The sequence below is a fragment of the Paramormyrops kingsleyae genome, chromosome 5 (genome assembly GCF_048594095.1).
Source record: "Paramormyrops kingsleyae isolate MSU_618 chromosome 5, PKINGS_0.4, whole genome shotgun sequence".
Classification (NCBI taxonomy): Eukaryota; Metazoa; Chordata; class Actinopteri; order Osteoglossiformes; family Mormyridae; genus Paramormyrops; species Paramormyrops kingsleyae.
In genome coordinates this window covers 21920584-21937662 of record NC_132801.1, presented here as the reverse complement: position 1 = coordinate 21937662, position 17079 = coordinate 21920584, and the positions used below count along the sequence as shown (strand labels likewise).

Here is a 17079-nt window from a genome sequence, read left to right as displayed (position 1 = left end):
TTTTGAGAATCCTTTGAACAGATGTTTTCAACAGCTCCAATACAGAATTACACCACACTTGATTTCAATTTGATATTACCCCCTTTTAAGTCCAACTTGCACTACATGGTATGAGATGACAGGAAACTGTTCTTTCAAAAAGGCACCAAACAAATGAAGCACAACCAAAACCTAAGCTTTAAGCAAACTGAAGCCAACCCAATATAAGCCAAGACAGGCCAGCTGCAATGTAAACTTTAGCCTAATCGCATTGGTAAGAGTAACAAAACAAGTTTGTTATGGAGGAAACCATGGACGTACACATCTGTATCCGGCCAACATCTTCAGTCTCCATCATGTTACTGGGAAACCAGAAACATGATAGTCTTGATCTAGTCCATGACTTGAGTCTACACCTGACCACAGCAGAAAATACCATTTTTTTAATCACCGTGTGACTCTTCCTTCTCCAAGGTATTACACCATGGACAAAACCATGTACTGTACTGTACCCCCCGATCAAGACCCCCCCCAAATAGACAAAAATAGCAGTTTGGGGGGGGGGGGTATTAACATTTTTCTTGTTTTTTTTTTTTTTGTTAAGAAAGATAACCTCACCTTGTAGGAAAATTTTATGTAAAACGATTTTAGACACCCCTAGTGTGGATCGTACCATTTGAACCACCTTGACGCTAGAAGCAGCTTAGCCAGTCGGTTACGTCATTCATTCTCATTGAGCGACTTGTTCGTTGTGATTTCAAGATTCTTTATTCGTCACATACATAGTTATAACAAGTACAACATGTAGTGAAATGAACCCTGACCGATCCTATTTTTCAGTTTTATATTTCAAGACTCGGTGAATAGATTTTTTCTTTTTCATAACTTAGCCTAGCCTTTTTAGTTTTGGTGATATTGGCAATAGTGAAAAGTGTTTTGTTGGGTTCAAATATGTTTGATATAGGCCATCCAATTAAGGTAAATGTCTTGTTTTTAATCTGATTAGGAATATTTTATTTTATTTTTTGTTTTACTTTTCAGTTTTCTCCCTGAGGGATTGCCACCTTATGTGGTCAGGGGGGTTGCGTGCCTCAGTTACCCTAAGAGCTACACCAGCAGAAGCTTAGCCTTCAGGTGGGACACCCAAGTTGGACAGGTCTTAGGGCAGAGGCCTGACAAAGTGCAATCCAATTACATGACAAAAACAGTTATCCAGAGCACCACCCCACCCCTTTCCCACCTTTGTCGCCACCATGTGCCCCCTTCACATTTCTGTCTGCCCCCTCATATATGCATGTCTAGAACCGGCCGCGATGTATGTACATATTTATAGCATGCCGATCGCTTCAAACAAATCGCGGCAATTCCAAAAACCCGTGCATGTACATTCTCAGTTAACGCACATAAATACATTTCAAGCACATGCTAATATATTGCTGCCATATTGGTTTTCGGTTATCTCGATCATCGGTTATCTCGACGCTTTTTGGCAACCCCCTAGGCCGGCGACATAACCGGGTTCGACTGTATATGAATAATCAGCCTGTTCTAGTTTAAATGGAAATATATTATTGTTAAAAAGCTGAGTCAGAGTTTTATTTATTTGATAGTTTATTTCACATTTCTTGTTTGTAAAGGCTAAATACAAATAAAAAGTGAACTTTTTTTTGTACTGTTTTTATTTAAAAAAAAAAATTATATAATTTTAATAGGAGGAGCCTGGAGGTATTATAGACTTTGCAAATTCAGTTTGCAGACATCCATTGTGCGTGTCCTCGGCAGTTTTTTCCTGAGGCTTTTTAATATTGTCCATATCGATATCGGAATTATATCGTATCGACCAAAATTAAGAAATATATCGTGATATAAATTTTTGCCATATCGTCCAGTCCTAGTCAAGTATAAACCCAAATGATACAGGCATGTCCAGTCAAGTGTGCTTTAAGCATTAAACTATGGGGGACAATGCACACCATCTAACTTTCATATATGTGTTTTTAAATGTATTTATTAATAATTTCACTCACCGTCCATTTCACTCACCGTCCATCAGTAACTGTAAACAAGAGAGCTGAGCTATTGAAGGTGAAGTACACAAACACTGAAATGTTAATTAAATCTCACCCATAAAGAAACCTGGAAAACCAAAGGGTGTTGCTTGCTTTTGATGAAAGATATTGCAGTCAGAAAACTGAATATAAAGCTAACTTTACCATGGTGTCATAGTTAAGGTTTAAACCTGAGCCCACTTCTGGGTACATCTCCCTGGTATTCTCCTTGATGATGTATGTGGGGATATGCGGATCTAGTGCAATCTGACAAACCAAAAAAGATGGCTGAGAAGATGATGAGATGGCAGACCATGCCATTGTAAACACTTTTAGAAACTTGTAAAAACTTTTAGCATGTTAATGAATCCCGGCTTTTCCACAGTATGTATGGGCACCATGTCTTTTGCAATATACATCTCGACAGCGTTTGTTGTCGCCTTCCACCGTGCCCCATTCTTATCATATGGCACACAGTTCGAAAACGTGTTAGGGACAAGTTGCTTGCTTAACTTTGGATGTTGTGCTCGTGCTGCAGGTATTTTCATTTCGCTGGGAGCTGCACTTCTCCCACTCCGCTGTGTGCCTCTGCTTTAGGTGCTGGAATAAATTTGTTGTGCTTCTTCCTTTGGTTGCAACAGTTTTTAAACGGACTTTGCAACAGGGCCTGTTTGGTCTGTGTCCGACGGCGCAAAACTGAACCATTGTCATGTTGTTTGTGAATCCGCTACAGTGTTTAGGTGCGCCGCGTTAATTTACCCGTGAAGAACGGTGCGTCGCATTAGTTACGCTTTTGGCGCTCGCATGTAAAATAAGTAATAAAATCAATTTTCATAAAAACACATTGTTCGATAAAATCGATTTATCGCCGACCTTTATGAGGTCCAGTTAGAGAAAATTTCTTGAATAGCCTATTAGTTGTATCAACATTGCATGTAATTTTACATGTATTAAATAAGATACAATAAATATATGAATAAAAAGAAATTGACCAACATGAAGGGCCTATACAGAGTTTATAGAGCCCCTCATGGTAAAGCAAATATGTCTGACACAGCAGTGCATTCAGACCATTATTCTGCTTGCGAAAGCTGCCGGACAGGAAACATTTAAAAAAAAAAAAAAAAAAAAAAAAAACCTTGCATGTAATCAGTACCCGACTGTCAAATCAAATTAATGCTTGAGATTAATGCTTAAAACAGATGCTTGAGATTTGGCAGCCATGAAATGTTCATTTTTTGTTTTACCTGAGTTTATTTATATAACAGATAACATTACTTTATACATATATTTAAAAACAAACTTCAACGAACATGAAATCAACAATAAACTACGTCTATTTATAGTTATATAATACATACTGTATTTGAAAACTTCAGCTGTATGACTTCAGGACAGACCAATCACTCTGTTAGGAACATTATGGCTTTTTGGTTGCGGATGTTAGCTTTGCTGCTGCTATTAACACTAATGGCACATTAGCGCAGACAAAGGGCTGCATAAGTCAAACTACATCTTGCTTGGCGGTTAAAGGTGTTTGACGTTCATTGGCGTGGGAAACAGCGGTTCTACTGCTAAACCACTACCGAAAAGACTACAAACGCTGCGCCGGTTAAAATAGAAGCGTCCCACCAGGTTTTAAATGGCTTAATGTTTTGGCTATCAGTCCGGGTCCGTATGGGACAGCTTCGGGGTCCGGACCAGGACCACCTGTTAGTGACCTCTGTCGTAAACAATATTTTGTGACACCACGAAGCAAATGATAGAGCATAATATGAAGCGACCAACGTTTTTATTTTGTCATCCGATACATATCCTCATATCGCACAGCCCTACCCCATCCTATAACATACTAGAGCCATATTTCGAATTCAGTACAAAATACCCGCCTCATGTTGTGATGTCATCCAGTGACGGTACCAGTTTTTAGGCAAGTGGAAAACCAACACCTTGAAATACCATTTTGGTACCGGGTGCAGTGGAAAACTGCCCATAGACAATCCTCTATAAACTGGGTTTATGAGGCCATCTAGAAAGGCGAACTGTGCAAATGTTGATTCTACAATCAGGGATATTTTTTTTTCTTCAAAGGGCTCAAGTTTTTTGCTCAAATCAGTACATCTTAAACAATACATAAAAAACAATGCCATTTAATGACCCGAACTGGTTTGGGGTATGACCAGAACTGGTTTGGGGTACTGATAATATTACTGTAAAACATTCAGCAGTTATGCTTGGCTGCACAATTTGTCACTTATTTTAAAATAGATGGACAAAAAACATAGCTGTGAAATTAAAATTTGTGCACTGACGATCATCTGTGATCTGTGATCATAAGATCACAATGAATAAGTACATTAAAATGTAAATTTAACAATGTATACAAAATTCATGCATTATCAGACCAGGTTTTTTTAAGAGCACCAACCAAACACAACCACAAATTCGTACTTCAGTTAAAGGTGAAATGCCTGGTGAATGATTACCCTACGACTGTTTTAATTAATCAAGTAAGAGCTGATATAGAGTGGAAGCCAGTGCACGATCTACCTGCTAATTCCATCCATCTCACAGTGCACATTTTTTTCCTAAACAAATGGGGGAAGAGCAGACTCCAGTACTAGAAACCCAATGAAACAACTGAAGGCCCACCACAGACATCAGCAGTAAAATAGTAGGTTCGATCTTCAACCCCTCCAGGAATTCAGAAGACAAAAAAACCTCAGACTGGCATTTCCAAAGCTGCTCACAGGTTACATCAGCATGCTGTGTAGAACTCACAGCCTATCTCACAACTATGCACGCTAAACAAATCAATGCATCCTCCAAAGTGAGAGACAGAAATTTCTGGTGGGGGAGCAGCATTTATGATTAGGCTGTGAGAGGAAGATGAATATGAAGATGGCATAAAAATTTGCGTGATTGTTTTTAACACTTAACTTGCATATATTTTAGTAATTCTTTCAAGTAATCAAGGCCTATAAAACACTTCAATCTGCAACTATATAACCAGAGCCTGAAATTCATTTTTCGAAATAGGGAGAGAATTCCCCACTTTATACACCTTGGGGGCGGGGGCTACATGGAAGCTTAACTATTTAACTATAGGGCTTACCTTTCCTGTTACGTCAGATTGCATTTTATCACTCTCCTCTAGTTTAACGGATTCTCTGAACTACAGTACTGTGCAAAAGTCTTAGGTCATCAAAAGAAATGTTTAAAGCTATTTATCCAAGTAGTAATGGTATATGCACTCAGAACAAAAAAAGACAACTTAACATTAGAACATATGAAAGAGTAACAACAAAAACAAACATGAATTTTCTTCATTCTCCAAAAATTTAGTTAGGCCTATATCTTCTTAGATAGCTAGAAGAACATCCAGCTCAAAAACCAATCAATTAACTCACTAATTTGTTATAAAAAGTCACTGAGGTATTTAGCCATACAAGGTGGGGTAGTGGTCAAGTCAAACACATAGGTGTATTGGATGGTTGCTGCAAATACTGGGGTAACTACAGCAGGGGTTTTGAAATGGCTAAGCTGACACTAACAAATATTATAGTGTCACACTAAAATGAAGGTCATTTGAGCGTCATTTTCATAGACTGCCTAAGCTTTTGCATAGTATGTCTATACATTGCTGCAGTTTGTGGTTTCTTTTTGATCATACGTTTGAGCTGCATCAGTGTCCCTGATGGGTGGCTCCCTCTTCTCTCTCATCTCCATTCTCTATTCTTTCCCTCCACTTAACAGCAGTCCATGTTTACATGCCTTGAAATTCATTTCACTGAAATCTGCGGCAACAGCAGAGGGAAGCTGTCACTACCTGATCCATACCACCTGCCTGATTTGTACCTCGCAGCTCTGCGTACACGCAGCATCACTGAGCATGCATACACCGCATTATATTTTCTGGCACTGCCCGATCCATTCATACTACCATTTTACAGCAAACCATAGTAATCTACATTTACAATGAATTGCATTGGTGGCTTTATTGTTTCGCGAGATCTGGCGCTAATAATTCCACCAAAAAAAAAACTGGGGAAAAATGCATACGCTTTGCTTGTAATTTTAGTGTTTTCTTCAGTCATGTATTTCTTGTTTTTAACACTAAAACCTAAATATCCCATACCTGAAATTTCGGGTTGTATTTCCATCAGTTGAAATTGCAGCCATCCAGCTACATGGTGTATTGGGTTTATTATAGCTTTGGTTCACTCTGAACTGAAATATAAAGCCTAGTGTATGTCGCGTTTGTTGGAGATATATCTGCAGCACTCCAGATCAGTGGGATCATGAAAATATTGGCATAATCCAGTTAGTTTACCACAGCATAATATCAGCTGCCGTTAAGGACATATATGGTCATCCCACTATGACTGGGGTACCTAACAAGACCCATAAACATGTGCAGGTGCTATGCAGAACTTTCATTAAACAGACAAAGAACAAAAAGAATGCATAATCGTAATATTTTACTTATCTCATTCTGATGCCGATTGCTCACAAGAAGTCCATAAATGAAATGTAATGTGTAAAATGTTAGAGAAATGTAAGTGTAAAATGTCATGCAAAGGAATATTAGTGGGATCAGGGATACATTTCCCAAAATATTGGTTTTAACTGCATTAGCAACATTGTTGGACTGTGACGCAAATGTTTCCCAAACCCGGACTATAGTAGATGTAACTACGTTGATAACTTACATCAGGTTGGGTTGTGAAAATATTGCGAAACTAAGTGGTACAAAAATCGAGCACCACCGTATAATATGCCATAAAATGCAATGCTGCGCATAAGCAGATGTGCAAGGTACAAACTGGGCTCTGGCATGGATTGAGGCTTGTAGCCTTATAGAGAGAGTGGAGAGTGAGTGAGTGCATGCACATTCCACACCAGTGCAAACATTACCTGAACATTATTAGACATTGCTGTAAATGCTTGCTGAAATTTCCCACATTATAAGTGCTAGATTTGTGAGAATCGGTTAAATTACGCACAATGACCGTAATCCAGCACTGAAATTCAAGACCTGTTAAGTTTTACAAAACTGGAAAAACTGAGCTAAACCATCCACAAACCAGAAAAACACACAAGTAATTTAAATTATCACACCCCTAAGGGAATTTATCTAGGTATCCAATTTTTAAGTTTAACTACCTGAGCACTAGAACATTTTTCTGTTTATTTGCAAGTGATACATACCAAGTCATCAGGTTACACCTAGAATCTCAAGCACATTAATTCAATTTCAACAACACACAACCTTAAACACACATCAACTGACCCACAAGCCAGGACCACACAAGTGCACATTCAAAAATGTAAAACCCTGTGCACCTGACAGAAACATAAACTGCAGCCCCTCAAGCACGGCCAGGCATGTCTAAAACAAGAAACTTTCGTCAGGGTATAACGTCTTTGTCATTCACTCCAGATTTCAGATGAGTATTGCAGGATAAAAAGCAGCGTTTTTAACATTTTTGAACCAACAGGCACTACATTGAGGCAGCAATGACTGCACTACAGCATAAGGCACTTCCAGGGCTGAGAAGAGGCACTTCCAGGGCTGAGAAGAGGCCCTGGTGTGGTTACGACGCTGTGTACATTAAATGCTTAGACCATCACTTGTGTTATTAATATGTTCATCTAAGGATTAGTGGAAAAGAAAATGGACAAACAGTGGATTTCTGTGGATCACACATTCACAGAATTTCACTGTAAATTCAGTTACATTTGCTGACTGATTTTAAGCGTGCTTGCTTAGAGAGCCCCATAGTTTGAAAACGATAAGTTAAATTTTCAGATCATGATCAGATAATTTTCATGAAGTAGATCTACACACATGGGAGAGCTGGGCTCAGCACGACAGCTAACTATGGTGAAATTGTTACCCAGATGCATAGTCTTTGTTATTTGACTTCTGCCCACCTGTGAAAAACTACAGTGATTTCAACAAGAGGCAGCCATACTCCCAAAGCAAGGAAACCATATACAACTTGTTTTATAACTTGTTGTAATATTCATAATTTGCCATAACTTGCATGAAGTGCCAAGGTGCCCTTCATTTTACCCAGACACAAACGCTATTATTAAAGGGCTTTTGAGCAGCTCACCCAGTAACATAGCTGAAGGACAACTTCAACCCTACAGCTCAGGGTTAATCTCAGGTCTGAGAGAATAAAACTTAGGCAGGGCATAATAATCCCCAAGTTAACTGCAACAAAGAGTGAATGGTTATCAACGCAAGCATCTTAACCAACTGCTGTATGGCTCCTGGAACTGCAGACCCATCTGTGCATTCTTAAAAGACCTGGATTCCTCTCTTAGTTTAACTCATTCGACCTTGCATCACCACACCATAAAAGAAAGAGAAAAAAAAAAATACACCGTAGGCCAAGTTCATACTACACGATTTTAGCACTATTTTCCATTTGCCAACAGTTTTTGGAGATTGCTGACAACAGACCCAGATTGGCGGCAAATCACTGGTCACTTATAAATTGGGTGTTCAATAACTATTTGTGAACTGTTGAAAGATGCGACCTGACAGTGTCGCCAATGCATCACAGACGCATGTCAGATATCGAGCAGACTAAAAATCTGCCCATCGGCAACTCTAAGTACTGTAGTGTGAAAAGTGTTGCGACTGGCAATTTAACTGGCAACAAGCTACAGACAATAAGTGCCCACATATATATCTAACCTACTATACACACAAAAACCCTATTATATATATGTGCCTATATATGGCAGGTCAATAAAGACCTGAGGTATGTAACAGTTTCCTGAAAGACCTATGTATACATGAAAAGGTTAATTATAACGAAGGCCTGAGACAAATCCAAAAACCAGCAAGTACATTACCCAATTATGGCATTTTACATCCTGAAAATGTACAATTTGGTTAATTCTTGGAATTTAATTTCACATCAAAACTTAAATTTAAACTAATACTAAGCAGAGGGCAGTCAATATATTACTCATGAAAAATGTGAAGGCGTTTCAGAAACATTTACAACAGCCACAAGTCAAGGATCCTGCTTGACCAAAAAAGCATCACCTGAACTGCAGATCTTGAATTAAATGGACAATGACAGACATGCAAAAAAAAATACCCTAACACTAGAAGTCTTTAACATGGCAGAAAAACTATTAAAAGATATAACACATCTCAAGCAGTAAGACGTGTTGTACTTTTACAAATCAAAAGCAACATAAACCACAAGTTAAAAATCTAATTAGATATATCTATTGTCATTACCAACACGACATTGACTACTTAGCCTGAACAGCAGCAGCTATGAATCACTGAAAAAAATCATTTATTGATATGTACTTTAAATTGCTTACTAAAGTCGCTCATTAAACTGCGTCAAGCCCAGTATGAAAACAATCCAGATGAGGATAGACAGCAGAATTCAAAATCACAAGATATATTTAGGCCTTCATTTACTTAAACCAGTTTTTTTTTAAAAACAAAATCCTAATTCAGGCAGGGTCATTTCACTGCTGTTATGTGTAAAAGTGACCCAAAACCAACCTGCTAACTGGGACAAAATTGAAGCAGTGAATGTCATGCTTGTGTGTCTGTTCAATCTCAAAAAATGCATCACAAAACAAGCCACTGGGAAAGCGTGCCTGGTTTAACTTCAAATGTAAGTTCCAAGAGTGTTAATATGCACAACAAATCAAAAGTCATAATGAAAGTGTTAGAATCACATATCAATAGAGTATGTATGGTTGGGTTGTGGTGGGAGGACTTGCAAAAATACACACTGATATCATATCATTCCTTTTCAAAAGGAAAAACTTCCCGACAGAAAAAGTGAGAAAGCTGTATGTTTTAAAAATACATATTTAGGTTAGAATGTTTGACATGGATAATCTAAATAAATTTTTGTTCCATTTCAACTTGAATACAATGACAGTATGGAGGAATATTTATATTTACATAACAAAAAAAATGACAAGTGAAGAAAAGTCTGCTGCCTGTAGACATCACACAGGAAGTTCTGCCTACATTCTTCTGACCGCCAAATCCCATCACAACTGGAAACAAAAACATCTGTAGAGCAAGTTCTTCCTAATCAGAACTTTCTAGTAACATACAAAGTCAACCAGGACCTTCTTGTTTGAAGTCCCTGAACTTCAAGGCTACAAGGACAGCCTGGGAGATTAACTGGATTTAAAACAGTGTTAAACTTCCCTTCTCCAAGTTTGTGTTCCTCACACTGCATCCCAGAAATCTCAGGAAAAAGTAGATAGGTGAGGCATCTGCATGGCTGCAAGTGTGAAAGCTAGCATTCTGAAAAATCCCTCATCTTTCTGAAGAACATCTCTCTGACAAATTTATGGGCTGCACACTAAACCCCAAATGAATCATAATTGTTTAAAGTTAAAATGAATACACTGAAATGCAACACAGAATAAATCACCAAGTAGCCCATGCTCCTATCAAATCTCCTATTACCAAATTAAAATCAAGTGTCTCAATACCACCATTTCATCATAAACGAGGTATTGTACAATAACTCATTTATCAAGGCATGTTTCCCAGCATCTGCTCGCTTCTTGCAAAGCACAAGCTGCACCTGCACTGCTGTGATTGTATTTCAGGTTCCTGTGCTTCTAATAGCAAGCAACTGAGAAAGATCTCGTTTGGCAATGCAACATCAACACAACTGATTTTATCCACACTCTTGATAGAAGAGCTAATACACAGTTGCAGATTAAGATCTTGTCCTTAGAGAAAGGCAAAAAGTGGAGAAAAAAAACCTCAGCAACATAACTACTCAATTCTCACATAGAAACTGCCCCAGTGAATAACCAACAACATTACATCTTTCCAAGTGCTGACCTTTCACTTTGGCTCCACTGCACGGTCATTGGGACTGGGAGTATGAGGCAGGACTTCCACATAAACAAACTTTTTAGGTATAAAGGACACAGACTACAGCACATCACTAAATTACCCTTTTTCTTGTATGTATACCTAAAATGCTGTTATACACTGACACATAGGAAACATAAAACATAAGAGAACCTCCTACAACTACGGAATCAAGCCCATGAAACTGCAGTTATTAAACACTTAACCAGTGAAACTACATAGGTACATTGCGTATTTACCACCTACTGTCTAAGCTACACACGACATACTGAACCTGTCAAACAGCAGGGAAGGAGATCCAGTAATCTGTAAAGTTTATGTCAAGCAACCGGAATTCCCAGGGGCAAACGGTATGTCCAAGTTCAAGGCTCATCTGAATAACGAACTAGCCATCCAATATCCAAATATATAATATGAGCAAGAATGGGTAAACTTTAAGTGTGTTAAACGCAAAAAAAAATGTATATCTGATGCAAATCCATACGCAGCCCCAACAAGACAGCATGTCGGTAAATGCGTGAGGCATAAAATAGATATAGAATGAATGACTATGCTGCTGGCAAAAGGGTTAAAGTTCAACATGCCCCTTTCCACCGACACAAAGATCAGCACCCCAGGGATTAGGTACGTTTGGGGAGGAGAATAGGGCCGATGAGTTTGCACGGTAAATAACCGCAACCCGAAAGCAGAGGCGCCGGCAGCAGATTGTGGACAGAGGAGTCGGGATTTAAGAGGGAGATTATGTAATTCACCCAGTTATAGAAACTGCTCCTCATCTTTCACAAATCACATTACACTCTTTGTTGTTCCATAGGTGAGAAAGTTGATTAACTGAAATAAAAAAAATGCGAAAAAAGCACGCACACACTGCAGCACCTTGGAAATTTAGTCAAAGGAAACAAGGTCCGACTACACAAAAGCACATAAAACGAAAACAAAATGTTTAAAAACAGAGCACTAACGAATTATGGGTCATTTATTTCCTAATAGTCGCCCAGCTGTGAGGGAAAAAAGGACTTTTCGGCTAAGCCCTGAGTTGCTCACTGATAAAAGAGCCACAGTGAAGAACATAATCAGACCAAAGTGTCCGCCGAAAGAGACTGCGCCATTAGCTGGAGAATTACACAATACGGGGGGAAACGCAAACATTTCGTAACGTGGGCCGAACGGACTCATTCGCGATGACCCCCGCTTTCTCCTCCGGGGCGAGTCAAGTTTTCAAACACGCACAGCATCGAGAGAAATGCCCGACCAACTTCAAACTGCGCTAAAGAAAACCATAAAATAAAAACTACTAGAAATCGCTGGAATCCTGTCTCCCCCCACCCAGCAGACCTTACAGCAACACAAGATGTGTCCGCCAACCTAACATTACCTTTAACGTTAAACTAATGCTAGTCATGTAATGAAGTGACACTGCCGACGCATATTTACTTTCACGCGGATAAATGCGTGGTAGTGCTAGGGGGGTCCGGAGGGGGGGTCCAATCAGCTACACGAAACGACCCGACACCAAACCTGGATACGGTTCCACCGCAGCGCCCCGGACGGCTCCGGACTCGGGTCCCTGTATGCCCCCAGCTGGTTCATTTAATGTTTTAATACTGTACGGGAAGGCGACAGAGGAAAAGGAGGGAAAAACCACATCTTTACAGCCGGCCGGGGAAAGGTTGGACCATGAAGGACCTGGGTGCCTTCAAGCGTCGTAAGTCGGGGGACGCGTTTAATATCAGCCCAGTTTGCACGTCTAAAAGCGGCCGCTCCGGGTGAACCTAGCTGGTTAGCTGGTTAGCTGACTCGGCTGATTAGCTAGTTTAGCGGGGCTGGCTAACAAAAGAAAAAGGAGGAACCTACCACGTGATGAGGCGCGGAGTCCGGGGGAATTTCTGCAACAATTTCCCCCCGGTTTCAGGGAAAAAAACAACAAAACCACGAACACAAAATGCACCCAGGAAAATATATCGAAAATAAAGAAATTAAATCCCCGCTCCAGCCAGAGTCCTCGCGGTGGAGCTTCTTTTTTTGTTCGACACCCCCGGGTCGCTCCCGTCTCGGATTCACGAAATGGGCGAAACGACGAGTAAGAAACAGTGCTCGATAAAACACAAAAAAACACACAAAAAATGGGCTAATTCAAAACGGTCTTCCATTCGGCCGTCCTCTTCCCATGCTCGGTCTCTACAAAATCTGCGTCCCTTTCTCGGTCTCTGTGTAGGTAATATGTATTTTTTCCGTTTCTGGGAGTGCGACGCTAAGAAAATGGCGGCTTGCTCCTCTCCCTCGGATGTCGGGTCTGACGAGCGTAAAGGCAGAGAGCGGTGGAGCCGCGGCGGGAGACATTCCTCTTGCTCGCCGCTAGAGCGAGGCGCTGAAGCTGCGAGGGCGCAGGGGCGTCCTCTGGCCACTAGGGGGGGACGTTCGCGACGTGAACGCGCAGGGGAGGGAAAAAAACCTGCAGAGGGCTGGAAGGAAATGAAACTGTACGGTATTACGCGCCATAATGGCTCAATGTGAATCTTCTAACACCTCTATCTCTAAATACTAGGGAAGAAAATATTGGCGGTAGAAGCACAATAATATTTTCCATTCTAAATATTTCATTTAAAGGAAAAACTATGTCGAACACTGCTAATTAACGAAATGATGTCATGTTAATGTGAGGCATGAGATAAAGAGAACTTCGGGAGGGGGGCGACCAAGATGTCTGACAGTTTATAAACGTGAACAACGCTTTGTCTCCCGCCAGAGGGAACCTGACACCGTTATACCGCAGTGGAAAACTGCTGCCATTGCAGGACTGCCAATGAGCGCCAGCTGCTTTAATATTTGGGCGGGGTTTTCGGGAACATTAAACACCACATCGTAAAATACATACATCAACCATTCTCCCTGTCGAGAACAATCACATTGACTGTATAAATATGCTCCAATCAGGCATATATACATGGCGGATTCCGATATAAATATATACCAATACGGTCTCGTAAAGCAACGTACTAATGAGGGTTTACGCATATCTGCAGAAAACAAGAACTAATACGCAGGCGGAACTATGTCGGGCACTTTGTAACCACTTATTTTACATAAGGCTCGTACAAATGCGAAAAAACACCCGCCTGCAGATAACTGATCCGAAAAACACTTGGCAGCCTCGACATAAGAAAAACGTCATCACTGCGGGGGAGCCAGCGCCATTTGAAGCCCACTACTATAAGACAGAAAGCAAGCTATACATGTGATACTAGTGTTAAAATGTACATTTAAAATGGTTTTTATAGGAAATTAATTCTCGAATATTCCGATTGGAAGAGTGCCGTATCGATCGCACTACGGTAGGTTAAAATAACTTTTCATTAAAAATTCCATGAATGGTAACTGCTTTGTCAACAAAGACGACCTTCGATTAAAAAAGGCGGACCTTCGCATTAGCGCAACAATCCCGCAGAAGCTTCGAGCACTGGCGCCCCCTGGTGCTCCCAAAGCCATACACATGCACCATCCGCACCAAACGACATCTCGCCTTCCATTAGCCGGCATGCCAATACACAGGTCTCCCCACAGCCTTTTACAGAATTGATACAGTCCAACGTGCCTGCCTTACCAATGAGTTAAAATACTCTTGTGAATAATACGTGAATGATATATAGAAAAGCTTCGTCTTAGTTCAGAATTCAGTTTCTTACCTGTACAAAACAGAGTCCATCTTTCTCTACGAAAAGCGTTTCCCCATAGGACCAAACGGTGAATAGACAACCATCAGTAGGGTTAAACTTGTAATGAATTCCTAAAAAACATGGATGGAAAATATTTTGTAATATGCATATTAAAATGATGCAGGTGAACGCTTTTGAGAACGTGATGTAGCATCAGGCTTATGGCCGAAGATTTTCACAAATACGGAGAGTAATAGTTGTCAAACTAAATTCAACAACCTTATCTCTGACTATAACATTATAACGAGGAGATGCACTTGTTTATCAACTGAAATGCAACGTTTATTAAAGTACTGTTGCTTCAAATGGCACACTTAAAACATTTTACAACAAACTCACCGATTCATTCCAATGTTTTAGCTAGATATGTTAGGGGTTACAAGTTTTTACTCTTAAAAGCAAATTAACATCTGCTCTAAATATCGGCATTACCGTAGTTTAATGAATTCCTAACCCTTCCGGCCGAATGTTATGCTCGAGGCGTAAATGTGTCTTATTATCGAAGTCGGTGGACCAATACATTGGCCTTCTGCCTTGCATCATAACTTCACATGATCGGACATTGATTTAATGGTTATCTGCATGAAAGTCACGCTACTGCGAATTAGAAAGTTACTGTAATATAAATGAAAGCATCATTTAGTCACTGGAAACTATTTCAACTTAGTGCATTCACTGTTAGCAGTAACATTTTTGCACGTACTGCCGCTGCTGCAAATGACGCTTCCTAGCTAGCTGTGTGTAGCAATTTGGCCTATGTGTGTTACCTTTCATCATAATATACCATTTTTAATTGTGTAACCTTATCCATAAGAGTTCGCTGCCAGATACGACGTAGCCTACGAAGTGCTCTATCTATTTTCAATAGTTGTAAAATGTACGTTATAAAAGTTGAATTTCTTCGCATGGATTTATTACCTGGTTCTTATTTATCCCTTCGGTTGACAGAAATCCTATTTCGGCCTGTTGACTTGAACGCAAAGTACACATAATGCGGTACCGTGTTATATTATTAAATCTACCACACATTCATTTCCTTCTTTCTCCATTAACCGTGCTACGCGACACCGCTCAGTTATTAAATAAACAAAGAAAAAATAGATTTTTATGTGACAGAAAGCGAAAACCATATTCACTTACCTGCACAGACCAACCAGCCTTGAATCGCCAAGCTCCGCCCGTCTCGCGTTGTGATTTGTTTGTTCTTCATAACTACGGAATCCATTGGATCACATGCCTGCCAGTTTTGGAAGTGACGCGACCGATGGAAAGTGTAAATAAAAGTTTGCAAGACTTTAGTTTCATTGTGTGAATTACATGTTCTGTAACAAGATATGTACAAGATACATGTGGGTTAGCATTAATTTCAGTTATGAAAAATAGCACCAAGAACTCTTATCAGTTTAATGTTTTAATTTACAATGGCAGTTTAATGTTGTGTTGTGCAGTTTGTCCTTTGTAAATACTGAACAGCTGAGTTGAATGCTTTCAGTGTGTACGGGATGGTTAACTCGTTGTAGGAACAATGTGAGGTGCTGTAATGTATGTTTAAGATAAAAAGATTAAGTGCATTATTACGGTTAATTTATATGTGGTTAGTTAACTCTGTCGGTGTCTATGCCTGGGGTGTTGGAGGGGTATGGACATTCTGATAGATTCAAGGTGCCCCAAAATGTACCGTTCCCCCGCTCTGCAAGTTATTCAGATTGAAGGTGACCTTTTTCATTTTCTAGCTACACCCCTGGTCTAAGCATATAAATTACACCAATACAAGGTTATTGATAATTTACATTTACCCTGTGTTTGTGAGTGAGCAAAAGGTGGCTCAGTCACGCAGCAGGTACTTCTACAGCCATGGGTCCAAATCTGGCCTCACTACTCCGTGCTCAGGTGTATCAGTAGCTGTAATTGATTTACTGCATGATGCCCTACCTTACTTCACGGGATGTGCTTTTGGTCACCACAGTCCTAATATTATTATTCATAATAATAATATCATTATAATAAATGCCGGATTACTAAATCACAAGTAAAACAGACATGCACTTACTACATATATAAAAAAAATTCTACAAGGAATCCCTTTGAAGTTTTCATTCCCATATGCCCTTTAACATACAGCACAGCACCCAGGAAAGTAGAGTTGTTTTAAGAATGGTACTAACCTATTAGTTCCCTTGTCCAAAAATTGTAATGAAACAGGTCTTGAAATCCGTCCGTCTTCTAACAGCACTTACAAGTACGGGGTCACGGGGGGGGGGGGGGGGGGCGGGCTTGGTGCTTATCCTAGGCAGCACAGGGCAGGTAGGGGAACACTGTGGGTGGGGTGCCTGTCCATCAGAGGGTCTCTGTCTCACACACAGTCTTGCACACACATCAGTAAATTTCTTCTTTTCTCTAGATAGTTACTGGTATCTCGTGGAATGGCAAGATGAACACT

General features: G+C 40.0%; 1 protein-coding gene across 4 annotated transcripts in view; it reads right to left on the bottom strand.

Annotated features, from left to right (window-relative positions):
• LOC111856783 (KAT8 regulatory NSL complex subunit 1) overlaps positions 1–15806 on the bottom strand; it is a 54658-nt gene extending 38852 nt beyond the window's left edge. The window contains exons 1-2 of one of the 4 annotated variants that reach the window (XM_023837008.2): positions 15780–15806; positions 14610–14710 (exon numbers count right to left, since the gene is read on the bottom strand). The gene's annotated coding sequence lies outside the window, so the exon portion shown is untranslated. Of the gene's footprint in view, positions 1–12444; positions 12743–12780; positions 13330–14609; positions 14711–15557; positions 15679–15779 lie in introns of those variants that run through there. The other 3 variants (XM_023837009.2, XM_023837007.2, XM_023837010.2) reach the window with 3 other exon arrangements.
• Positions 15807–17079: the final 1273 nt, after the last annotated feature.